Here is a 27,169-nt window from a genome sequence, read left to right on the forward strand (position 1 = left end):
CAAGTTTAAGACATCTTTCATCCTTTTAGTGTTTTTTTTTTGTTGTTGTTGTTGTTTTTTTGCCAGCTTGACTGTAAATATTTAAGGGCTTGGAGATTTAGATGAAACAATCAAATTTGTATTTAAGATATGTATTTAGTCTCAAAACATGTTTGAAATTATATATAGATTAATGCAGAAATATTCATAATTTTTCTACTTTCATATTATGTGAAATAATTTATTTACAACCTTCACCCACACCAGTGTCTTCATTATCTTTCGAACCTCTTTGTAAGTCATCTAATAGTTTTCCAAAGGCATATCATCTTGGTTTACATCTAAGTCATTTGAAATGCAATATGTTTTGAGTCTGTGTATGACGCCATTACCAGAACTTGCATCCCAAACCACAAGACCCATTCCTATATCTGTTGATTACATTTTAATACCTTGGTGGTCCAAACAAATCACCTAGTCACGCCCACCATTAAAGTAAGCATGATATACTGCAGACCATTACTGTAACAATATGGGTACTAAACAATATTAAGAGATTTTTCCCTCCATCCTTCCAGTGAGCATGTGTTCACAAACTGTACAACTTAACCACTTACTATGTTGCTTTTGAAAGCAACCTTAATATGTTTTTTAAAAATTTATATTGACATCTAGATTTTACAACTGTAAAGTCATACCCCCAAGAATAATTATTAGTTAAATTTGTTTTCTTCCTTGAAAAGAAAAAATTCTGTTTGGTAACTTTTATAAGCATGCAAAACTAGCATTGTTTGAGGTATTTGCAAGAGAATATGTTTTTCATAAAGACTACTTTGTTGTATAAAATAAAATATTTAAGAATGCCACAGATAATATGATAAATTTTATAAGGACTGAGAAATTAAGGGAACCTGGTCTTTTCTGAGGGGTGCATTTGAGAAAAACCTTACCTTGTATCAGGCATGCATGATAAATTATAAACTTGGCTTTAGAGACTTAAGTATAAGGAAGAGTTTTCATACAGTAAAAGTCATTAAACACTAAAATAGTGACTGAGCCCATTTCTCATAAATGTTAAGAAAAATATTTGTCTTGCATGTGTGCATTTTAGTCTTTCCTGGAGGTATGAGAAACCTTTCAGGGTTCCTTCTGACCTTGGGAAGCTCAGAAGGATTGGGTGATACCTCTTACCCATCCATCTATCCATTCCATTCCATCCAATCCGCTAATGAAATTTATTAATTTCAAGAACTTTCTGTAGGTGAAGATTTCTATGTGAATATAATAGAAAATTCTTTATCAGTTTGGCAACAAAAGGAAGAACAGCAGCAAATATTGAACCAAAAAGATTTCATTATCCTTAAAATTGGACAAATCCATATTGAAAGTTCCAAACCTAAATCCTCAGGGATTTAATTCAGTAATGAAGTCCATTATCTTCTAAGATTCAAAGCATGATAATCTGTTTCTGCAGGCACAATTTGGGTAAGGAACACAGGGTTCCAAGAAGCAGTTTTAGTATATAATGTGGAGGGGTATATGTAATTGGTTGTAACCATTTATCCATCCATCCAGTCATATATCCATACATTCTCTGGTTTGTTTTTACCTGTATCAACTTGGAACATAATGTTAAATTATGTTATCAGTAATTATGGATATTACTTTTACTCTCTCAGCATAGAAGAGAATTAAGTAAAAGTACTTCAAAGTTTAATTTCCTCTTGTCTCAAAGTTACGAGCTTTTATGTCCTAATTAGGCCCCACTAGACCACAGGTCAGCATTGAAACTCAGCTGAAACCAATAATGATAATGTTTGTTTCACATTTATGACCTGGGAATCACAAAGTGATTTACCAACATTAACTTCTGAATAAGACATTCATATATTTGAACTCAGCATATAAATGGATTCTGTGTTTTCCAGAGAATTTAAATGTCTTGGCTACAACAAATATGGAATGAGATGATTAAAGCTAAATCATTCTTTTCTGAACTGCTTGGTGGCCTGACTTACACAAAAATGTCTTATTTTCTGGAAGTGAAAACATGGGGAGGGAGTGGGGAGGGCATGAGCTTTGCTCTTATAAAAGTAGTCAACAAAATCATTCTAGAGAAAAAGCCATTAGAACTCCAGAAGACCATTTTTTTAAAAATACTTTCTTCATCTGATTCAGTGCTTCATTAAACGATGAACTTCAAACGAAGCTGCCTGGTCTGTGTTGGCCGAACGGTGAATCACGGCTTGTGAACAAACGAAAACAAATCACCAGCTAAAAGGCTAGCCTTCCATGTTACTCTGGAAATACTCCTCATCTTTCCAGGGCTTTGATGGTCTTCCACTCCTATGCAACTCAGCTTATAGTAAACCCTGATGCCAAGGTTTCCAGTCTGTTCCCAGACAAAACCATGATGCTCTCAGCCTGTTCGTGGGCACTGTCCTGTGGATGAACTAAAATGGGGAATCAGAAAAAGAGAATTATTTCTTATGGGAGGAAACAGGACAGTGTCTGTTCATTGTAACATCATTCACCATTCCTGGGCATGGGAGGCATTTATGAGAAAGCAGAGATTTCTATAATTCAGAGTCTGACAAGTGAAGCAACACTGAAATGACTTAAATATTGAAAAGACAGAAGCATAACAGTGTGTGTTCTCAGTCAGGATCTTCAGTTATCACTGGGACCCTAGTTTGCCTTCTGACACTGGCAGGTCTTCCTGAGCATTCTTTCGCAATAGGACCTCGTGGCAATGTCTGTGGGTCAGTTGTACTACAATATTTCTGGGAATTTAAAAACTCTGTAAATAGTCAGCTGCACTTATGATAAGGAACTAAGACTGGTTTTTCAGCAAATCCGGCTAGTGTTCATATGAACCACCTCCCCTTTTTGTTTTGGAGGGGAAATTGCAAGATCTCATTGCTGTATTTAACTTTCTATTTTAGTAGCTGCCAGTGCATATATCCTCTCCTATGAAGCCTACATGCGTTCTTTCCCTCAGTAACTTTTTAAGGCTTGGGATGTCAGGCCTGACCTAATGATAGAATACTCAAAAGCAGCACTGAGACCAGCACCTGAGGCACACCTGACAGGGACCTTTCTCATGCTCTTTGTTTACTTCTTGGTAAAACAAAAACTGGTGGTATGGTGCTGGCAGGTTAAATTTGATGTGATAGGCGTACTGATTTGTCAGGAAGGTTGACATCTGGGCTACCGATAGTAGGCAAGGACTGAGGAGCTGCCTCACGTGTCTCCCGGTACCCAGGATGACCACAGCCAAGAGGGAGAACTTCGGACTGGGTTTTGGCCCCTTGCTCAGTGGTCTAGGCTCGCCAGAGGGAGTATGTCATTAGCTGCTGTGAAGGTGGGAGCAGTAACACTGACCCAAGCTGGAGGACAGAAGTGGAGCTACAACAGTGGAAGTGGGAGAGGTGAACACAACTGGGCACTTCCCTAGCCTCTAATACCTGCCCATGCAAAGTAGACTGGCTGGGGCTCCAGCTCTTCTCCCCATGAGACTCTTCGGCAAGGTCAGAGAGCTGTTGACTGTTGGTACAGGAAGGTCAGGAGTAGCTTGCCCCTGTTTCGATTTTCGTTTACCCTGTGTGATTTACATATGGGAGCCTGAGCCCAGATCAGTGCAGACTTTCACAGGGAGCAGTTCACCTCGATCCCAGCCTGGCCTTTAGGTGGCCCGCTGCCCACTGACACCGTCCTTCAGGTGAAGGTTGAAAATGTGACCATGATATGAAAACATTTTTGAAATCTTTCTGTACAAACATGGAATATGTACAGCTTTCTCTAAATTCTTTGATCCACTGATTAGTTATCAGATGTACCATAGATTTAATGATTAGTTTCCTGTGTGTGCAGGGGAGAAATTCTACCTTTTTTTCAAGGTACTCAATATATATAAAACAAGTCCTAAGTTCAGAAATGCTAACATGTGAAAAGGGGAGTCGTGGATATCACAGATGCGCTCCACGTGTTGGGTATGGGCTGTCTGACACCCCCGAGCCTGCTCCTTCAAGGCACACTTTCTTTCCGGGAAGCCCCACACAGTCTTGGGGTGAAAGCTGACTCCTAACAATCCATGTTAATAGGAATCAGTGAGGATTAGGAAAGCAATCCAGAAAATTCGTTTTGAGCAACCTAAACTGCTAAGCTAGTAGCTAAGCTAATAAGTAGTTGGGAGTTTCATTGACCACATGTCTCGACCACATTCACCCCGTTTCTCACTGAGGATGTCCTGAGTGTGGATGAAAAGGCAAGCCATACACAGCGGGTGGGGGCAGAGGGGAGTGAAGACACACAGTGAAAAGCATTCTGGACACGGATGGCGGCAATGGTTGCCGCTGGACTATACACTGAGAAAAAGTTAAGATGATACGTTTTATGTTATGTATATTTTGCCATAATTTTAAAAAGTATGTGTGTATGTATGTATACATATACTTACATAGATGCTTTCCACTGACTTGATGAAAGTGTATCAGTCATGTTATCCATCCATCACCTCATCCACCGTCCATCTTTATCCATTCATTCCACATACATTTATTTATTTTATTTTAGTTGTTGATATTTTTTTAGACAGGAAAGGAAGGAGGAAGGGGGAGAGAAAGAGAGAGAGAGACAGAGGCATCGATTTGCTGTTCCACTTACTTGTGCACTCACTGGTTGATTCTTGCATGTGCCCTGACCAGAGATTGAACCTGCAACCTTGGCATATCAGGACAACCCTCGAACCAACTGAGCTACCCGGCTAGGGCTCAACAAACATTTATGAAGTCTATTATGTGCCAAGACCTGTGCCTAAAGCTGGAGTACAACTATAAATACAACTATAAATATACTCTCTGTCCTCGAGTTACAAGTTAGTTTAGGTCAAGGCCACATGAATTATAATTGCCATGCAGTGTGGAGGGGCAAAAATGAACATTATCTGTGGAGTTAAGATGATATCCAACTGTGCAGAGTAGTGAGGTGTTTTGGCACTTGTCAAGGAGGAGAGGGACATGACAGGATTGGCTGGTGAGGGACGGCGTGGACAGGGGGCAACCAGTGTGATGCAGAGTCGTGCAGTGAAGAGTCAGCACTCCATTCCTGATAAAGCAATGATGTCTTGTGAGGCCCGAGGGCGGTGAGTTCCTAAGGCTCTGAAATAAAGGAGCAAAGCACAGAGGGTCCCATATGCCAAGGTAAGGAGTGCGGACACCTTAGACCAGTGGAGCTCAGAACACATCCTGCAGTGCTGTAAGGATTCCTCAAAGCCCTCCCCATCCCACGAGCCTCGATGGACCTGCTTTCAGAAGTCCTCGCTGGTGATAGGTGGAGAGGCGGAAGACCTAGCAGGTCAACATGAATAGCCTCAATTTTATTTGTTTAATGTATTATGTGTCTATGTAAGGTTTTGTTTGAAGGCAGGGTTCTGGCTTAAAAAAAAAACACCCAACATGTTTGAAAATTACTGCTGGTGATGGTTTTAAGCTTTAAAAATCAGTATTCTGCATTTAAAAGGATCAAAATATTTTATCCATTTCTGAACCCTATGCTTTATCTAGCAGCACTTTGCACATGATAATCATTCAATGTATTGACAATTAATGTTCAGTAGGAATTATTTTTGAGGGATATGATTTGTATACTGTTGCCATAAGAGCCCATTTAAATAGTATGTTGCCCAGTAACTCAAAGGGGATTTGTAGAAATATAAACTAACTTTTACCCTCTTTTTTACAATTTTATTTTTCAATTAGAGTTTACATTAAATAATATTTTGTTTTAGTTTCATGGATAGGCATAGTGGTTAGACAGCCATATACTTTACAAAGTGATCTCCTGTTATTTCAGGTACTCACCTGGCACCATACATAGTTACTAGAATATTATTGACTATATTCCCTGTGCTGTGCTCTACATCCCTGTGACTATTCTGTAACTACCAATCTGTACTTCCTAATCCCTGCACCTTTTTCACCCAGTTTCCCCAATACGTCTCCTTCTGGCAACCATCGGTCTGTTCTCTGTATCTATGAGTCTATTTTGTATGTTCATTTATTTTGTTCTTTAGATTTCACATATAAGTGAAACATAAAGTATTTGTCTTTCTCTGACTTATTTCACTTAGCATAATACCTTCTAGTCCCATCCAAGCTGTTACAACTGGTAAGAGTCCATTCTTTTTTATGGTCAAGTAATATGCCATTGTATATGTGCACCACGCCTTTTATATTGATGGACACTTGGGCTGCTTTCATTTTCTGGCTGTTGTAAATAACCCTGCAATGAACAAAGGGGTTCATATTCCTGCAAATTAGCATTTCAGGTTTCCTAAGATATATACCCAGAAGTGGAATCACTGAGTCACAAGGCAGTTCCATTTTAAATTTTTTTGAGGAGCCTCCATACACTTTTCCATAGTGTCTGCACCAGTCTGCATTCCCACCAACAGTGCATGAAGATTCCTTTTTCTTCACATCTTTGCCAACAGTTATTGTTTGTTAATTTACTGATGATAGTCATTCTGACAGGTGTGAGGTGATACCTCATTCTGGTTCTAATTTGCATTTCTCTGATGTTTAGTGATTTTGAGCATTTTTTCATGAGTCCGTTGACCATCTGTATGCACTCTTTGGAGAAGTGTCTATTAAGGTCCTCTGCCCATTTTTAATTGGCTTGTTTGCTTTTTGGTGTTGATTGTCTGAGTTCTGTATAAATTTTGGACATTAACCCGTTAGGAGATGATCATGGTGAATATCTTCCCATTCAGTAGGTTGTCATTTTGTTTTGTTGATGATTTCCTTTAGGGTACAAAAACTTCCAAGTTTGATATAGTTCCACTTTTTAATTCTTTTGTTTCCATTTCCTGAGGAGATATGTCAAGAAAAAATATTGCTAAGTCAAATGTCCAAGAGCTTACTGTCTATGTTTTCTTCCATGAGTTGTATGGTTTCACTTACATTTGAGTCTAATCCATTTTGTCTTTATTCTTGTATACGGTTATGAAGTTGGTCTAGTTTTATTTTTTTCATGTATCTGTCCAACTTTCCCAACACTATTTATTAAATGGACTGCCTCCACCCCATTGCATGTTCTTGCCTTCTTTGTCATATATTAATTGACCACATAGGTGTGGGCTTATTTCTAGGCTATTCTGTTCCATTGATCTGTGTGTCTGTTTTTCTTCCAGTAGCGTGCTGGTTTGATTACTATACCCTTATAATATTATTTGATTTCAGGTAGCATGATACATTTAACTGTGTTCTTCTTTCTCAAGTTTGCTGTGGGTATTCTTTTGTGGTTTTATATAAATTTTTGGATTATTTAATTCTATGAAAAATGCCATTGGTATTTTGATAGGGATTCTTTTGAATCTATAGATTGCTTTGGGTAGTATGGACATTTTAATGATGTTAATTCTTTCTACACATGAACATGATATATGCATCCATTTATTTGTATCTTCTTCAGTTTCTTTCTTCAATGTCATGTAATTGCCCAAGTACAGGTCTTTTAATCCTTGGTTAAATTTATTCCTAGTTATTTTTTGATGCAGTTGTAAACTTGATTTTTTTATAGTTTCTCTTTCTAATAGGTATATAAAAATGCAACTGATTTCTGAATATTTATTTTGTATCCTGCTACTTTACTGACTTTATCAGTTCTAGTAGTTTTTTTGGTGGAATCTTTAGGGCCTCTATATACAGTACCATGTCATTTGCAAATAATGACAGCTTTACTTCCTCCTTTCCAATTTAGATTCCTTTTATTTTTCTTTTAGTCTGATTACTGTGGCTAGGGCTTCTACTACTATGGTGAGTAAGGGTGGTGCAAGTGGACATCCCTGTCTTGTTCTCGATCTTAACGAAAACGCTTTTAGTTTATGCCTGTTGAGTATGATATTGGCTGTGGGTTTGTCATATATGGTCTTTATTATCTTGAGGTATGTTCCCCCTATTCCCACTTTGCTGAGAGCTTTTATCATAAATGGGTGCTGGGTTTTGTCAAATGCTTTTTCTGCATCTGTTGATACAACCATATGATATTTATCTTTCATTTGTTTATGTAGTGTATCACTAATCAATTGGCACATATTGAACCAAACTTGCATCCCTGGAATAAATCCCAGTTGATCATGTTGTGTAATCTTTTTAATGTATTGCTAAGTTCAGTTTGCTAATATTTTGTTGAGGATGCTTGCATCTGTGTTCATCTGAGATATTGGCCTATAATTTTCTTCCTTTGTAGTTTCTTTATCTGGTTTTGGAATTATGGTAATGCTGGCCTCATAAAATAAGCTTGGGAGTCTTCCCTCCTCTTGAATTTTTTGAATAGCATGAGATGGGTAGGTGTTAGTTCTTCTTTGACTGTCTGGTAAAATTCAACTGTGAAGCCATCTGGTCAGGATATTTGTTTATTGGGAGTTTTTTTTATTACTGCTTTGATTTTGTTGGTCGTAATAAATCTTTTCAGGTTTTGTGTTTCTTCTTGATTATGTCTTGGAACATTGTATTTTTCTAGGAATTTATACATTTCTTCCAGATTGTCCAATTTGTTGACACATAATTGTTTATAGTATTTTTTATAATCTTTTGTGTTTATGTGGTTTCAGTTGTTACTTTTCCCCTTTCATTTCTTCTTTTATTTATTTGGGTCCCATCTCTTTTTTATTGTTGAGTCTGGTTAAAGGTTTGTCAATATTGTTGATCTTTTCAAAGAACAAGCACTTGGTTTGATTGATCTTTTGTATTGTTCTTTAGTCTCTATGTCATTTATTATATTTCTGTTCTGATCTTTATTATTTTCTTCTTTCTACTTGTTATTCAAATCTTATTCCTTCATAAATACTTTCCTGATTATTCAAGTAGACTGTGTATTTTCAACATTTTGCATTTTCAACACAATATTTTTTAGCACCTACCATGTAACAGACAAGGGAAATTTCTGAGTGCACATGAATAAATGAGGCATATCCTTTCTCTTGTTCACTTTGGGATTTATTTGTTGTTTTTTTCTAGTTCTGTTAGGTATAAAGTTAGATTGTTTATTTGCGATTTTTCTGGTTTCTTGAGGAAGGCCTGCCTGTATTGCTATGAATTTCCCTTTTGGGGATGCTTTTGCTGCCAGAAGATTTTAGGTTGTTGTGTTCTCGTTTTAATTTTTTTCAAGATGTCTTTTGATTTCTTCCTTGATCTCATTATTAACCCATTCATTGTTTAGTATCATGTTATTTAGCCTCCATTTGTTTGTGCATTTTCAGTTTTTTGTTGAGATTTTTAGTTTCATACCATTGTGATCAGAGAAGATGCTTGATATTTCAATCTTACTAAGTGTATTGAGACTTATATTTTGGCGCTCTTGAAAAGAATGTATATTCTGCTGCTTTAAAGAAATTCTCTGAATATATCAATTAAATCTATCTAGTCTAATGTGTTATTTAAGGCCTGTGTTTCCTTGTTGATTTCTCTCTGGAAGATCATCCATTGTTGTCAGTGGGGTGTTAAAAGTTTCCTACTATTGCTCCATTACTGCTAATCTTTCCCATTTTGTCCTCTCTTCGTATTTAATCTTTGCCATTTTAATTATGATGTGTCTTGATATGGGCCTCTTTAGATCCATCTTGTTTTGGACTCTCTGTGTTTCCTGTACTTGTGTGTGTTTTTCCTTCACCAGGTTATGGAAGTTTTCTGTCATTATTTTTTCAAATTGATTCTCAATCCCTTGCTCTCTTTTTGTCCTTCTGGTACTCCTATGATGCTGATGTTGTCCCAGAAGTCCCATAAACTGTCCTCTTTCTTTAAATTATATTTTTTGCTTCTGCTGCTTTGATCGGGTGTTTTCTGCCACCTTGTCTTCCAAATCACTGATTTCATCCTCTGCTTCATCTAATCTTCTGTTGATTTCTTCTAGTGTATTCTTCATTTCAGATATTGTATTCCTCATTTCGGACTGGTTGTTTTTCATGGTCTCTGTGTCCTTTTTATGCTTACTGGCTCTTTGTGGAAGTTGTCTCTGAGTTCTCCATTCTTCCTCTAAGTTCCATGTGCATCTTGTTTTTAAAAGATTTTATTTATTTATTTTTAGAGAGGGAAGGGAGGGAGAAAGAGAGAGAGAGAAACATCAATGTGAGGTTGCTGGGGATCATGGCCTGCAACCCAGGCATGTGCCCTGATTGGGAATGGAACCTGCGATGCTTGGTTTGCAGCCCGAGCTCAATCCACTGAGCTACGCCAGCCAGGGCCCATGTGCATCTTTTTAACCATTCTTTTAACTCTGTGTCTGGTAGATTGTTTGCCTCCATATTATTTTGTTCTTTTTCTGGAAATTTTTTTTATTCTTTGATTTGGAGCATGTGTCTTTGTATCCCCATTTTGGCCGCCTCTCTGTGTTTGTTTCTGTGTACTATGTAGATCTGTTGCATCGCCCAGCCTTGGCAGGGTGGCCTTATGTAGATGTCCTATGCGGCTCAATGCATAGCTTCCCTGATCACCTGAGCTGGGTTCTCCAGGAGTTTCCTGTGTGTGGTTCAGTCTTCATTGCTGTTGGCTCCACGTTGAGAGGGGTTGACCCTCAGGTTGGTTGACTGTGAGGACTGACAGCAACCACAGTGTACGGGCTGCTGTGTGGGAGCTGACCCTGTGAAGCAGAACTTGCCCCAGCAGGGTCTGGTGCCTGCTGAGACCTCTCTTTGGGTGTGCCACTTGTCGAGTTAATTAGGCCATACTTCATATGGTATGAAGCCAGTCACTGGGTGTGTTGGTTTTGGGGGCTCTTGGGAGCCATTCTATTGAAGATCAATGTCAGCCCATGCCTGTGACTGGCCACTGGTTCCCTCTTTGGAGCTACAAAGTGATTCATAGTTGGTAGCTGCCTGTGCTGGGCCTGGATGGTGCATGGGAGGGGCCAAGCTACATACTGAGGTGAGCTGCCACCAGTACTGGGACTTGGGCAAATCAGCAAAAAGCCCAGGGCACTCTGAGGTCTGCTGCCACCTGCCACCTGCCCATTAGTCTCAGCCACTGAAAGAGCCTCAGATGGTATGCAGGTTCCACAAGGCAGGTTCTCAGTGAGTCAGTCACCAGATAAGTTGTAAGTGAGGTTCACCAGGTTAACAAAGATTCTACTCAGCACCAGTGCGAGGTCTGAAGCCACTCAGCAAAAGTCTCAGGGTATACCAAGGCTAGCCCCCACAGGCCAGGGGCCTGCAGGCGTTTGCAATTGGGTGGGGACTCAGGGAATCGTTAGGGTGGAGCCAATAGAGTTCATCTGGCTAGAACAGATTGAGATTTGGCCATGTGTGGGGAGGGCTCTGCACAAGAATGGTAGCACCTGTCAGGCATGTAGAAAGATGGTCCCTCACCCTAAAGCCATGCAACTTAGCCTCTCCCTGCGTATCCCTGGCACCCCTCCCCCCACCAAGCTTGCCCAGAATTCCTCAAGAGATTTCAAGGAAGGCTGCAACACGTGCCAAGGCGGGGTGCCACCAGCAGATCCCACAGCTGTACGCAAGCTTGGCAGGGCAGGGCTGCAGGGTGTTGGGATGGGAAGGCCAGTATAGCTCCCCAGACCGAGACCATTGGGAGGGTACGTGCCCAACATGGGAATGGGGACACTGGTTAGCACGTCAGGGAAACAGCCTTTGCCCTAAAGCCACACAACTCAGTTTTACCCTGTGTGTCACTGGTACTTCCAAGGGTGCCCAGAATTCTTTAGGAGTTTTTTTAAGAAAAATGCAAGGCAGGCCCAGACTGGTCACCACTGGCAGAGCCCACAGGGGATGCAAGCTTGGCAGGGTGGTGCCTTGTGTAGTTGGCAGGGTGAGTTTAGTGTAGCTCCCCAGGCTGATGTACAGAGGGGAGTACTTGATCCAGGAAAGATGGTTTCTGTGGGTGGTATGGGAGAGGAGCTCAGCAAAGAGACATGGGTGTCTGTCCCTCCAGCCTTCCCCCCAAAGCCACACAGCTCAGTCTCTCTGTGTATGACTCCTGTCCCCTCCAAGCCATTGTCCCTCTGTTGGAGCCCTGGTTTAGTGCCCGAGAGCGAGATTTTGAGTGTTGACCTTGCAACAGGGCACTTGGGTTTCCAGCAGTCTCCCGTCTCACCTGGGTGGATGAAATTCTTACTGATTTTCATAGCCAGAAGTTATGTGCGCCCCTCTTTCTGGCACTGGTTCTCTGGGCTGGGGGGCTCAGGGTGAGGTTGAGACCCCTCGCTCCTCAGGGGGTACCTCTGCAGCCCAGGTATCCCTCCAGATTGTCAACCACCACATGTGGGTGCAGGACAGCCATTTTTGCGTCTCCACTGCTCCTGCCAGTCTCAGTGTGGCTTCTTCTGTGTATCCTTAGTGATAAGACTTCAGCTCAGCCAGTCTTCAGATGGGCATTCAGACTGGTTGTTCCATGTAATTTAGTTGTAATTTGGTCCTGGGAGGAGGTGAGTGTAACTTCCACCTACTCTGCTGTTTTGGATACCCCCTGAGGTTCATACATCTCGAATATTTTCTTTTTCTTTAAGTGAAATTGGACTGCCATGGTTATTTTTTTCCTGAGCTTTCTGTCTGTTTTTGAGACATTAGCTTGTATAATTTGATGCCTTGGACCTGGTTGACAACTCTGATTCGGTAGGTAGGATCGAACTTTGTGGAAGATAACGTTTAATTGTATTTTTTTCATGCTAAAATGATATTCCAGGCAAGTTTTTTTTTCTTCATGGACTGTAGCCAGAATCCTACTGTTTTTCAATTTGTTTAAATGCAATAGCTCAGACAACATATGTGCATGTTCCATTGAAGATAAAGGATATCATTATTTTTAGCCTATTACAAAGAAGACCACATTACTTTCATAAAGTAATTTGAACACAATTTCTGCACAAATCATTTTCAAGAGATTGGCTGTCAAGTGTATTTTTTTTAAGTAACACTCTCATAAGAACCAATGAGACTTTGCAAATTTAGTTATATTCTAAGCCTGTGCTTGAAGATGTCAGTTTTTAAACAACACTTTGAGAAGTAGTTAGCTTAAAAGTATAGCAATTCAGAACACACAGAATGATTTTGAAGAGTGTAAAGTCTTGATATACTTGAAAGAAAATTGACAGATTCACTACAATTAGGAGACAAGCAGGTAGAACCTTCACTTGTGGAAATTTTTCTCCTCTAACTGTCATACTGGCCTAGGGAAATCTCCAGCAAGTCCTTGTTCCTTTCCAGCTCCCAAATCCACTAGACAGAAATCCTTGCAATTTTCTTACATACTAATACACAGACATAGAATAATAGCACTGCAATCTATTGCCCTTTGTCTTAAGGATAAAGTAGGCCTGTGAAAAATGCCAGGACTGAACTGTATTTTTCCTTCAAGCCGGCATGTGTGCACGTGCACAGACACACGTGTGTGCCCAGACTTACACATTGGTTTGAGTGCGCCAGTTAGAACCAAGAGGGGAAAAGTATTTGAGACTCACTTCCCAAAGTCTGTCACCACTTCCAGTATGTTTTATCAATTCTAACTGGATCACACTGCTGTGTGGAGGCTTGTTCACGTGCCTGCCTCACGATCGGGCGGGTGAGGCGATGCTGCGTGGAAGCTCTGCCCCCTCTACAACAAGACCCTAGGTATCTAAGTGTTGGAGATTTTTGCCTGGTGCCCTTTGTTTTTGCTGTTTTCAGTGGATTGAGCTTTGTAATCATGTATATGCATCAGATTAAATTCACAAATGAATGAAGTGTTCATTTTCTCAGTGTTTATCATTTTTGTGCTGCAGTAAAGGTATTTCATGGCTTATTGCCATTCTTAGCACATATTGGAAAGGATTACTGCTCCTCCACCATGTCTGAAAACTTGATCCAGCTACATTTTTGGAGTCATGTTGTATCTTTGTGAATTCAAATATAACTCTGAGGTCCACTTCCTGTATAATGACATATGAGGGGGGACCCCTCATATGTCATTCCAAAAATGGAATTATTATAAATGGAATTATTCCAAAAATGGAATTATTTATAAAAAACTGTGTATTTATTCTTATATGTTTAAATTTCAGTCACTTTCAAAGTACTCTCCATTTGATGCAATACAACTATTGAGACGTTTTGTATACTGCTCAAAACAGTGCTTTGAATTCATCTATTTTGATGTCTTTTAGTGCTTCTGTTGTTTTTTGTTTCACCTCTTCCACATCAGCAAAATGTTTCCTTTGAGCACTTTTTTTATACAGGTAACAAAAAAACAGTGGCTTGGGGTGAGATCAGGTGAATAGGGAGGGTGGGGCATGGGGTCATGCTGCTTTTTCTTTCAAAACCTTGCTGAACACTCGGCAAGGTGTGGGCAGGTGCACTCATGAGTCACTCACCACAAAATGGGCAAATGTGTTGAAAGACTCTTCAAAACAAATTCACTGAAGCTGAACACAGCCTCTCACAATAACACCTGCTGGTACACTGATACAGATGGGGGTTCATAGAACACTCACCTAGCAAAGCATGCTTGTACTACAAGGGGCCCACCCTTCAGGAGATGATTCCAGTTTTGAGGTCCCCCCTCGTACACCCTCACACACACAAAATACACACACAATAGAGAGAAAAAACAGCACTGGCAGGAGTGGTGCCCACCAGTATCTCTGGTGAGTGTATATCCTCAGCTTATTGGGGTGCAGGATGGAGTGTGTGAATTTGCTATTCCCTTTATCGATCTTGGCACCAATGTGTACAACCACATTTATAATGGCTGGCCCTTTTAAAGTTAGGAGACAGACTTTGGGTTGAAAGGATTGTATTCAAACCCATTCTCTGCCACTTCTAAGTTTTGTCATCCTGTTGGTCATATGTGAATAATAAACTTCCTTTCACAAGGAAGATTAAATGAGAACTAATACAGGAAATTCAGTTTTCATTGGTTTTACTCTGGGATTACAATACTTTTAAAACACAGTGCAGATCCATCCCCAGCTGCCTGTAGGCGGTGCGAGGGGCCATGAAGAGCTGCTTCAAGGGTGGGAGGAGCAAACACAAGGGCAGCCTCTGATGACTGACCTCAGGGCACGGGCTGTCTGCACGGGCTGTCATCACGGCTGCGCACTAGAGTCCCATCGCCGAACTGCACCCCAGATCAGCGAGTGAGTGGGGTGTTTCTGGAGGTGGGTGCCAGGCGTCAGGGTGTTGGGAAGCTCCCCAGGCGGTCACAGTGTGCAGCCAAGTCTGAGAACTGCTACTTTAGGGAGATTTGAAAATCTCCGGTTCTTCCAGTGGCTGTGTGGGTGATACCCGGCATTCTATAACCTGTACTTTATTCTTTTTGCTTAAACAAAACAGGGACTTAGGCATCATGCTAAAAGTATGTTACGTCTGCCTCAGTAGGAATTAGATTATTAAGTTCTCTCCAAAGAGCCTGCATTAATAGATGGGTATTGGCGTGGGAAGGAGAACTGAGGTCTGTGGATGTCTGAGTACAGGAGTAGTTCACTAGAGGGGAACAGACAGGGAAGCAAATGGAACTAAATAGTAGAAATCCCTGCAATTTCAAACTCCTTGTTGCTTTGGAAATTAATCCTGGCAAAAAAAAAAAAACAAAAACACCACTGCAGAGCTGGTTGACTTCCCTGGAGGCTGAGGATTATGACCCTGACTGGCCATGACTCTTGAAAACTTGTTGCACCTTCGACGTGTGGAACGAGGGGAAAAAGTTCATTTACTCTACTCACTGTAACCAAAATTCAGTTAATTTAATTAATTTGCAAAATGTATATAGATATTTTTAAAACCAGTTTAAAAGAATAGACTAGAACACAGGTGGCAAACACAAGGCCCGAGGGCCAAATCTGACCCTCCACCCTGTTTTGTCCTGCCTGGCACCTTGTTTCTACCCAGCAGCAGCACCGAGCTCTGCTTAACTGTTAAGGAGTAGTTACATTAATACAGTCCTAAAATTATATTCGGCCCTTCAAAGGCAACCACGAGGCTGACGTGGCCCCCGGTGAAAATGAGTTTGACACTGCTGGACTGTAGACCACTCTATATTCAAAAACTCTCTGACCTCTTTTCTACCAGTGGTGCTCAGGCAGCCAGAGAAAGACACATAAGACACGTGCTAAAGAAGGCAGTCAGACCCTTCACATCATACACAACAAATAAAAAGGGATCAACAAACTAAATGTGAGAACTAAACTGTAAAACTCTTCGAAGAGTTCTGAAGCACAGGAGTAGATCTTCATCACCTTGGATTTGGCAATGGATTCTTAGTATATGGCACTGCAAGGAAGAGTAACAAAAGAAAACATAGATGAATTGGATTTCATCAAAATAAAAAACTTTTGTGAATCAAAGACACCATCCAGAAAGTCAAAAGACAACCTATAGAATGGAAGAAAATATTTGTAAATCTTGTAACTGAGTCTAGTTGCCAGAATGTATAAAGAACTTTTAGAACGGAACAACAAAAGGGCAAACAGCCCAAATTTAAAATGGAGATAGGACTTGAATAGACATTTCTCCAAAGAAAATATACAAATGTCCCATGAGCACACTGAGTGTTCAACAACGTTAGTGGCTGGGAAATGCAAATGAAAACCACAATGAGATACACCTTCATGTCCATTAGGATGGTTGTATTAATAAAAAAGGAGGTGGCAAGTATCAACAAAAATGTGGAGAAGTTGGAACCTTCGTAAACTGCTGTAAAGTGGTACAGCCACTGTGGAAAGTAGTGTAGCAGCTCCCCAAGAAGTCACACATAGAGTTACTGTCAGGCCCAGAAAACCCACTTCTAGGTGTCTGACCAAGAGAATTGACAGCAGGCACTCAAACAAAAACACGTGCAGTAATATTCATAGCAGTCTTCTCCATAATAGGCAAAAAGAGGGAACAACCCAAGTGTCCATCCACTGATGAAGGGACAGACATAATGTGGTGCGTGCATACAATGGAGTGTTATTCAGCCAAAAAAGGAATGAATTACTGACATATACTACAACATGACTGTATCCTGAGTACACTGTGCTGAGTGAAAGAAGCCGATCACAATAGGCCACATAGTGTATGATTCAGCCATTTACATGTGTCATCCAGAACAGGTAGAGCCGTGGAGGCAGAACACAGGTTAGTGGTTACCAGGGGCTGGGAGCAGGAGGGAATGGAGTGTGGCTACGGGGTTTCTTTTGGAATGATGAAAATCTGTAATGAGAGAATAGTGATAGTTGCATGACATTGTGAATGTACTAAGAACCACTGATTGTGTGCTTTAAAAATGATTAAAATGGTGAATTTTATGCTATGTGAATTTTACCTCAATTAAAAATATCTTTCTGACTCTATCTCTTTGCTCGTGCTCTATAAGTGGTCTTAAACCAATCACTTAGCCATGGCTAGAGGGTCTTATCCCATCAGTTATCCTTTGCAGTAATTCCACTCTCGTCCAATACTTCCTTCCCTCCAATGTCATACTTCTGCAGAGAGTCACCTACAGGAAGGAGTCTTCACATCCTTACCCGCTCTTCCATTCATCACTCCTCCTCAGGCCCTGGTCCCCAGCAGAGCCAGTGGAAACATGGCAGACATGAAAACACTCCCTCGACAGATTTTACACCCGACCTGGAAGGCTCTGCATTTGTCCAAGCCGAAGCTCGGCTTCCTCTTGCTTACCTGAGGGGCCTTTTTGAAATTAGACATTGGTGTCCAGTATGGTCCCACCACACAGCTGGACCCAACCATCACAGCACCCACCGCTGAGGAATGTTACCTTTGGGGAATAGGTGGGAGAACTCTCATAGCATTTCCTGGCAGGCACAGGTGATTCCTGCAAACCCAGTAGAGTGAAAGTCACATGTGCAAAATGTAAATTTGTGTGAGAAGACATAATGCTATTACTCGTAGAGATTAAGTGCTTTTAATTCTGGGTAATAAATAGTCAGCTCTGATAGCTGTGGAAATTGATCTCTGAGCCTACAGAGTGGTCCAAAAGTAGAAGGAAGCTGTCTTCATCATTCCCTTAATTTTCTTTCTTTTTTTCCTTTCTCTTTTTCTGCTAGGGTCAGCAGAAATAGGATTTTCTTTCTTTTTAGATCAGTGTTATTATGATTATGATTATACTGAAAACCTGTATGGGAGGAATGCTGCAATCTGAATTAAAAATAGCACTTTACGTCCTCCCACACACAGCACTTGAGTGTTCTGAATGCCTTTTATAAATGCAGACTTTCTGCCTGGCTAGATAAAAGAAGCTGTCACTTCATTTCCATAACGGAGTCATTCCCGGGAGAATTGCATTGTTTTAGCAATAGAATTTTTGTAAAAGTCCTCTTATTTTGCCTGAAAAAGGTAACAAAAATGAACTTTTTAGAGCTTATTCGACAAAACAATTAAGGAGCTAGCAATGTTCTTCTTTTTTGATGTCAGGAGTTGTAAGTGTGAGAATCTAAGCCGTGATGGTAGGATAAATCCTAAACCTGGGAGATGAAGAGGGAGGGAAGAAAACCTGTTCATCTTTCCTCTAATGGAAACAGGGTATGCCTTTCCCTGGGAATGTGTGTTCTAGAGCCTTGTGATAAATAGATGTTGCTAATCCTAAAGAGTTTTAAATATTTATTTTTGAAGAGCTATAGGAAACTTTTAGATTGCTCATTATGTAAAATAATTCCTTGGGGTTTTTTAATGAAACATGACCATCAGGTATTTTAATTGAGTTTCAGGACTCAAAGGTGTATTGTGACCGTATCTTGCTGGGGTCCTCTGCTCAGAAAATACTAGTTATTTACCTTTAGTTGAGTTTAAACATTGTAGCAGGTGGAGCTGTGTAGTGAGTGGACAGGTGTTCCCTCACACTCCTACTTGCAACTGGCGGAAGCAGGCTGGTGCGCATGTGCTTTCTGTCAGCCCCCCTCCCCTGGGTTCCCCCCACCCTCCACACAGTGGATCTTTGCTCCAAATAGGGTATCAAGTCTTCCCCTCCACATTCACAGAAAAATAATTGCATTTCTTGGTACTGCCCTGGCACCAAGTAACCCACATGAAAGTATATCTGCCTTTGGTATTTTTTGACAGGTAATCCCTGAACTTAATGCCAGGTGGCATTTCTGTTACTTGTTCACAGCTAAGACCATTGAAATCTCAGTTTTAAGCTAGAATAGTTTTATTAAGCCTCCTCCAAAAGGAGAGAGGTTTTCAATAGTGCCTTTGTTTTGCAATATTTTTTTTCTGATTGCATCAGACAGTTGTAATATTTAAACAAGGAGGCAGCTACGTGGAATGGTATAAAAAAAGAGGTTAAAATGTTGAGTTATTATATGTGTTTGGGTTTTTAATTTAATAAAACAGACAACCCTGGCTGGGTAGCTCATGTGGTTAGAGTGTCATCCTGATACGCCATGGTTGCGGGTTCAGTCCCTGGTCAGGGCACATATGAACATCAACCAATAAATCCACAAATAAGTAGAACAACAAATCAATGTCTGTCTGTCTGTCTGTCTCTCTCTACTTTCCTCTCTTGCTCTAAAAATCAATCAATAAACTTTAAAAATCCATTTTAATAAGCAGACAAAAAGAAGACCAATGAGATCGATTCAGTGTAATTATGGAAAGTCCTGCTGGTGTAAACATTATGCAAAAGTTACTGATTTTGAATTCTGGAAAATAATTCTGATTTAAAAAAATCTCAGAATAGCCTTTATGAATGCAATGGTACCGTAACTTTTGAAGCATGATTAGAGGTTCTGTGGTAGCTATATGCTTTTACACAGATATATTTCATTAAATGAAAAAGTGGTGTGGCTTTGATAGGACACTTCCAAGTTCTGCTTTTGGTGAATTCTGTTACTTGTGTTTGTCCAAAAGGATGGTCTGGTGGTATATGTGGACTCTTTCTGGTCTTTTTACTTGGATTCACTGTGCAGCATTTTGCAAAGTCAGACCAAATAAAATAGTTCAGAATACCATCATGTAACTCTGAATATGATGGTAAAAAGAGAATGAGAGGGAAATACTTAAATTTCTTAGAATTCCTATTAATTTTGTTTTTAAAATGAGAGCAAATAGAGCAGAAACCAAAAGAAATTGGAAGTCAGGGGACTCCTCCCAGTGGCTACTCAGGGACCATAACAGCTCATGATTTATAAATGCTCTGTAATGATCAAACAGGAGGCACAGGCTCTGCCTGTTCCATCCCCTTTTTTCTAGGCACCTTTTTAACCCCTGAATTCCCACTGTGCCTCTGGAGCAGGTGTGAATGAAACTCCCTCCAGGGAGAAGGGGCATGATGGCTCAGGGCAGCCAAGGGTCCAGTGGCCTTGCAGGTGTGTGGTCTCCTGGGTCTTGATCTGCATTCCTCTGTCTCCTGGGCTGTAGTGCTTTCTGCTCGGCAGGAGCGACCCACTTGGGAGCACAGCATTAAGCAAATAAGGCCAGGAAAAACTGTCAGTAAGGAGCACATGCCAACTTGGTCTTTAATATCATAATTTACTCAAGACATTATTCTATGGCTATTCAGTACAGATTAAGTATTTCTCATGTATATTTTTCTCTTACTGTTGATATGCGGACATACTTTTCTCTGGATGCGTAATTACATTTCTTAGCAAACTTTACACCAGTAAGGAGATATATAACCTGCACACAAGGATAGACACCTGCCCTGTCTATGTGTGTGTGGTTAAAGCCTCACCTTTATGTGATAAAGGTGATAATAGGACACAGTGGCATGGATCAACATGAATTGTAATTTTTAAAAAGTTGGATCATAATATTTTTGCAGCATATTTATCTTTCTGATTATGTGTTCTTTAGGCAGATACTAATTTGTGTGTGTGTTTTAATGTAAGCACAAACCAACTAATATCAGTACAGAATGTTCCCCATGCATGCTTGATATACCCAAGGATTGCCTGTTTGAAGAAAGATTTTACGATGGATAAGTCTCACAAACCACCAACTGTTGATCACAGGGGGGTTGCCTGATTGGATGAATAAACTGTGTTTCAGAATAGGTTAGGTTTGGGCTTCATCTCACCTTCACCTCCCTCCAGTTCTTACTGAAGTCTGACCGGATACCTCTATCTCAGGAAAGCTCCTCACTGTCCTTGCCTTCCCTAGGGAAGAGGAATTTTGCTCCTTTGGGGGAAGGAGAGCGGGAGGGAGCGAGCTTGGGACGGCTTCGCACCCTGCTGGGCTGAGTGGCTCATCCTGGGAAAACATCGATGAACCTCTGCCATGGCCAGCAGCCCTGGATGTTTCTCCTCAGGAAGAAAAGACACAGTCAGCTTTAGTTCTGGGTTGGAAAAAGAGGCTCTTGCAGAATATTTCATTGATCGACTGAGCAGTCTCCATATTGGCTTATGTAATGATTTTTTTCCAAGTCACTAAAAAGGGACTCTCCTATTTGATAACCACAGAGTGAGAAGACTTGAGGACATGTCAGAGTGAAAGTAAAATACCACATTCTCAGTCAGTTAATCAAACAGTATTTATCAAGGGGTTACCATTAGCAAAAGCACTCTGAGGCTTACAGAAAGAAGACAGACAGAAACCCTGTCTTCACAGAGCTTACTGCAGTCTGCCTGGGGAAACGGTGCCTATTTTAGGATAAGAAATAAAATGATTAGTATCCTGAGAAAAAGGAATATAGGCTGTAGGAACTCACATCCAAAAAAAAAAGTATTTCTGATTGAGAAAGTTGTAGCATAGGAGAGTGAAGGAAAGAGGATGGAGAAAAGACTTGAGCAGGTCTTGGTAGGTGTGGCCTGAGTTTTAACATGTGGGCTAGAAATGTGAGCCTCGGGAGATGAGAGAGGTTCGGTTTGGCTGGTGCAACATGCATAAGGGGAGAAGTAGGAAATGCAGTTGGAAAAGTATGTCGCAGCCAGATTGTGAAGGTCTTAAACATCAAATTTTAGAAGATTTTCAGCAAGCCATAGGAACTAATACCACAGAATGACATGAAGAAGTTGTATTATATAACCTTTAGGAAGTCTGATCCAGGAAAGATGACTCAGGTGGTTTGGAGGGAGAGTAGTGAAGGCAAGAAGACCAATTAGCAGGCTGCTGTGAGAGGAAGAGAAGCCGACCTAGCATGGTGGTGTGGGAACAGAGAGCAGGCTGGAGAGCACTGACAGCTGATGCCCTGTGGGAGACGGGAGACGGGAGACTGGCAAGCCAGTGGTCATTAGCATGAATAGCAAATAAAAGGGGAGGACTGGTTTTGGGGCGGGGTGGAGGGGAAGATTGAAAATTTTGAAACTGACATAATTCATTTATACTGTATATATCTGGTGCTTGTTAGGGGAGATGCCAGGACCCAGGACACAGATTTAAGAATTATATGCAATAAAAGTAAATTGCCGTAGGAAGAGAAGAGAGAGGGCTAAATGTGTAACCTTGGGGGATACATACCCTAGGGTCCAAAGGGATACCAGCAAGGGACAAAAGCTGAGAAGCCGACAGAAAAGCAATGTAAGGACACAGCAATAGCACCATCTCAGAGAAGCCAGGAGTGCTAGGATATTTTGGTGCAAGAGACAAAACTCAGAGTGATTTAAGGAAAAAAATAGAATTGATTATGTCATACATGTATCAGTTTTCTGTTGCTGCATAACAAGTTACCATAAACGCTGTGGCTTAACACCATACCCACGTTGTCTCCCAGTGTCTGCAGGTCAGAAGTCCAGCCACAGCTCAGCTGCATTCTCTGCTCAGGGTCTCATGAGGCTGAGGTCAAAGCGTTAGCTGGACTGCAGTCTCCTCTGGGGCTCGTGGTTGTCTTTTGAGCTCACACACTTACTGGCAGAAGTTATTTCCGCACTGCTGCGGGACTGAGGCCCATGTTCTGTGGCTGGCTGTGGGCTAGACAGCGGCTGCGTGTCCAGTTCCTTGCCACACAGTGTTCCCCCACCCCCATATGCTCTCTCATGCTTTGAATCTGATGCACACAATGGCCTATCCATACCAAGGGTTCACCTGGTTAGGTCATGCCTACCACAGATATTCTTTCTATTTTAAGGTCAGTTGATACGGGGTTTAATTTCACCCACAAAGCTCTTTTGCAGCAGCAGCACCCAGACTAGTGTTTGACTGAGTGACTAGGAGAAGGTGTGTGCACTGGAGGACAGGGCAGTTAGGGGCCGCTTTAGAATTTGATTTGTTACAGCATAAGTAAACAGTCAGGGGTAAGTCTGACTTTTGGCATGACTGGATCTCAGGGACCTCGCTGTTGTCAGGACTTTCAGCCCTTCAGCGCTGCTGCCTTCTAAAGAGCTGTGTTCTCACGTGGGCTTCCCTCACAAACAGCTCTTTGAAGGCCATGCTTCGTGGTCTCCCTAGGAGAGGGAGCCTGTTTCCTCTTAGTTCCAGCCAGGCTGAGAGAGGCTTTGGCTGGCGTGGCTCTGGTTACATGCCTATCCCTAAAACCAGTCATCATGGCATGAGGGGTGTGTATCCTGATTCTCCAGACTTAGGTCCAAATGCTCTTCTTCAGAGCCAAGGCGTGAGGTCACCCCAGCCCGAATAACTAAGAGAATGGAGGAGAGGTCGTTTCCAAAGATACTGTCTAGTATATGAAATAAAAGGAAAAGAGAATTGAAGGAACTACTCTATCAAACATTATAAAAGAAGTCAGTTAGGAAAGGGCCACTGTATTTAGAAGGCAGGGAGCCATTCTGAAAGAAAGAGAAGGAAGTTTACTTAAAAAAAAGTGGCACAAGTCAAACTCCAAGTTCATGATGCACCTGGTCAAATACCAGCATTGGACTCATACCACACATTAACATGTCTGCTGGTGAGCAGGAGGAGGTGGCAGCCATTTGGGAATGTACAAGGGAATGGGGAAGGCCTCTCAGGAATGGCAATGATTGATACATTTGTAAGAAGTTTCTAGTAAACGAAAGAGGTTGAAGGAGTGACAGAAGTCCACATTGATCCCAATAGGAACTGAAGCTAGTAAGCGGAGAACAGACAGAGACCCAAGACCGAGAGCCACCAGAAGTTTTCCTGTATTATAAAGTGTGTGAACTGTCTTGTTTTGTTTTGTTTTGTTTGGGTGACCTGTCACATCTTTGGCATAGACAGGTATCAGTCCTTCCAATGTAGCCATCTTATGTGATATGCCCAGCCTCTGTCTGGCTGTCTGATTGACAGAAGGACTTGGCCTCAGAGCAGTGGTTCTGAACTGGTGTCCCTGGACCAGCAGCAGCAGCGTCACCTGGGAACTGGATAGAAGCGCAAGCCCCCCGGTCCCACCCCACACCTACTGAATCAGAAATTCTGGGAATGGGACCCAGCTCAGTGGCTGAACAAGACCTCCAAGGTGAACAACACCTGAAGAAGGTGTTTCTGATGGTGGTTCCAGTTTGAGAGGCATTACATCCCATCTTCCCTCAGCACACCACAAGGGTTCCCTTAATAGTGGCTTTTGAAAAGCCATGAGGATCAAGGATATAGGTTCCTGGTGACCTGGGGTGGGGTAGGGAGTTGTAAATCTTGAAAGGGGATGGCAGCTGTTCAGAAGCCACTCATGACTGAAAATATAATGGACTGGAAGTACAGAAGAGCGAAAGCTAAGTGGTAACTGAAATGTTCTCCGGTTCACGGAGGGCTTTCATTTGGATGGTAGGCATTATAGGCACTCTAAGTCCCTGGGGGACTGAGGACAATGAGGAGGGCTGAAATTACAGCTAGAGAGCAGTAATTCTTTTGGAGTACAGGTTAAGTCATAGAACAGGTTTTGGACATGCATCATTTAATTTAAATTCAGGCTTTTCTGATAGACACTCTTCGGAGGCTGCAGAAGGGCATGGCAAGGTTTCTTTCATCAAGGAGCTTAAAAGCTTTCCAAGCCTTCAAGACTTAAATAAATCCAGGGAATATAAAAAGACAATATAACAGAGTGCTGAATTGAAAAGGACCTTGGGTTAAAATGCGTGATGGAGGCTGTGAGTGCTGTGGGCAGTCAGGGGAAGGAGAAATTGGCACTGTGTCATTTTCTCCTCTGGACAGAGGACAAAACTGGCAGCCTGGTTGTATTTCCCAGGCCTGGTGGTGGGATATTGGACAACTTGGCTTCAAGAAGTCTCTTTTCTTGCCCTCTCTTTTCTTTCTCAGTTTTCTGGTTTGTCAGAACTAGTAAGTCAAAGTGAGGGTTTGTATTTTAAGACTGAACTTGGACTATTATTAATGTTTTTGGTTTTATGAGAAACTTGTAGGAGAAACTACATTTTATCTTGGGTGTCTTAAATGGCAAGAGACTCAGATGAAATTTTGGCTTATTCATTTCAAACAGATTTTCAGACTTACTCCATTCATGGGGAGAACATGAATGATGAGCTTGTCTGAGGAAGCCTCTGTTTCGTAGAATGAGGAAAGCAAATTGCTGATTTTCCTTAGTAGAGGAATTAAATTGTACCAGATTTGGGATATAGGAAACAATAAAACACTTCAGAAGAACACAACATTTATATTGCTTTTTATTTCTTTGCATCGTTTTACCCGTGTGAATAAGTACAGAAGTAAACAAACCAAAGAACCAAGACAGAAAGTTTTCAAGACACACTTTTAAAAATAATTTTTAATTTTTCAATTACAGTTCACATACAATATTATAGAATTAGGTAGGCGGGCATAAATGTCATTTCAGTTTGTAAGAGAAATAAAAAAAGATCTGATAGTCCAGAGGAAGCCAGCAGATTTGAAACCTAATGCAAAGTACTAAAAAAATGTTTTTTCTGACATTTACATGTGATGTGATCTGTTTTTAGCTCTTTTGGGAGGGTTTTCTTAACTCCAGCTGTAGCCTGCAGGTGTTACCAGAGAGCTTCTTTTTCTTGTGATGATCAGGTGACTTCAGATGCCTTAGGAAGCCAGAGTCAGCCTTTGCCGCTCATCAGGTTTAATACCTGCGCGGAGCAGGTTTCCTGCAGCAGTGACCACGAAGATTTTCTTGCTCTGGTGGCGCTGGCAGTCAGAAAGAAGAATCAGCTTTTATTTCGAGAGATTAAGAACAGTTCTGTTGCTTATTTCTTTTCTTTCAAATTGAAATTTAATTGCCATATAACGTATTAGTTTCTGGTGTACAACAGTGATTTGATAACATCCATAGGTTGCAAAGTGATCATAGCAGTAACTCTAGTTAATATCATAAGTCTGTTGCTCGTTTCTTGATGTTGACTATGGAGAGCCATTGAAATGTCCAGGAGGAAAATGGAGATGAAATAGAGTTCATTGTGCGCCCCTGGATCACATCCCACGAGGCAGAGCTGCTTCCTCCCCCAGGAAACTCGATGCCTGGCTCACTTCTGCTCATCTTTACTTCTCTACTTAGGTGTTACTTTAGGGAGAAAAACCTTTTGAGCCCTTCCTCCTAAATGGGTGCCCTGTTATGATTGCAAATCACAGTGCCTATTTTTTCTTTGTAATACCCATCCAGTGTTCACATTTTATACATATACTACAGAGGGTATACTATGATTCTTTAATGTCCCTCCTGAGGCAGTGAGCTCCATAAAGGCATGGCTCTTTCCCATTTTGTTTGCCACTGTAGACATAGAACCGGGTGGATATACTGAGCACCAAGGAAAAACTTGGCAAGTGATTGAATTAATTAATGAAAAAGCACTTTGTGAACTCTATTCACTCTAAAAGCCATGGTTAATCCTATCAGTAGCAGATACCTCCTTTCTCTCTTCTGTCCTCATTTTTTTCTCTCTTATTTTTAATTATTTATTTTGAGGTAGATTTGTCAGTGTTTTACCAATTCCAAATTTAAGGTTCGACATTATTCATTGTTGCCTTTTTTGAGATAAGGGACCACTTTTTTCTCTCAAAAATACTACACCCACAGTGTTAATGCTGTGATTCCCACCTTGGTTCAGCATATGCTTATGACTTTGAGAGGCCCTTGGGGATGATTTATTTGGGAAGCAAACAGGATCCAGGGTAGCACTTAAACTCTGCTTTCTGTCTCCCCCAAAGCCACTCGCATATGTTCCTATACTTCAAGTATACTCCTCAAGGATTCCCAGTCAGTCGAAATAATATTGGCCCAGGAAAAGGTGTTTCTGGCTCTGTCTTCAAGGAGGGGAAAAATTAAAAATTCAAGTGTGGAAAATATTAACGATCAGAATATGAATAGGTCTTTTCTTTAAAAGCAACAAACAAAAATCATCTAGTCCTTCTCCAGCAGGTCCTTGGCGCGCCACTTGTGTGTGTAAGTGT

At 41.1% G+C, this 27,169-nt stretch overlaps 1 protein-coding gene across 9 annotated transcripts in view; it reads left to right on the forward strand.

The window, feature by feature from the left end:
- ATXN1 (ataxin 1) overlaps positions 1-27,169 on the forward strand; it is a 384,633-nt gene that overhangs the window by 206,747 nt on the left and 150,717 nt on the right. The window lies entirely within an intron of this gene.

The sequence above is a fragment of the Phyllostomus discolor genome, chromosome 5 (assembly GCF_004126475.2).
Source record: "Phyllostomus discolor isolate MPI-MPIP mPhyDis1 chromosome 5, mPhyDis1.pri.v3, whole genome shotgun sequence".
Taxonomy (NCBI): Eukaryota; Metazoa; Chordata; class Mammalia; order Chiroptera; family Phyllostomidae; genus Phyllostomus; species Phyllostomus discolor.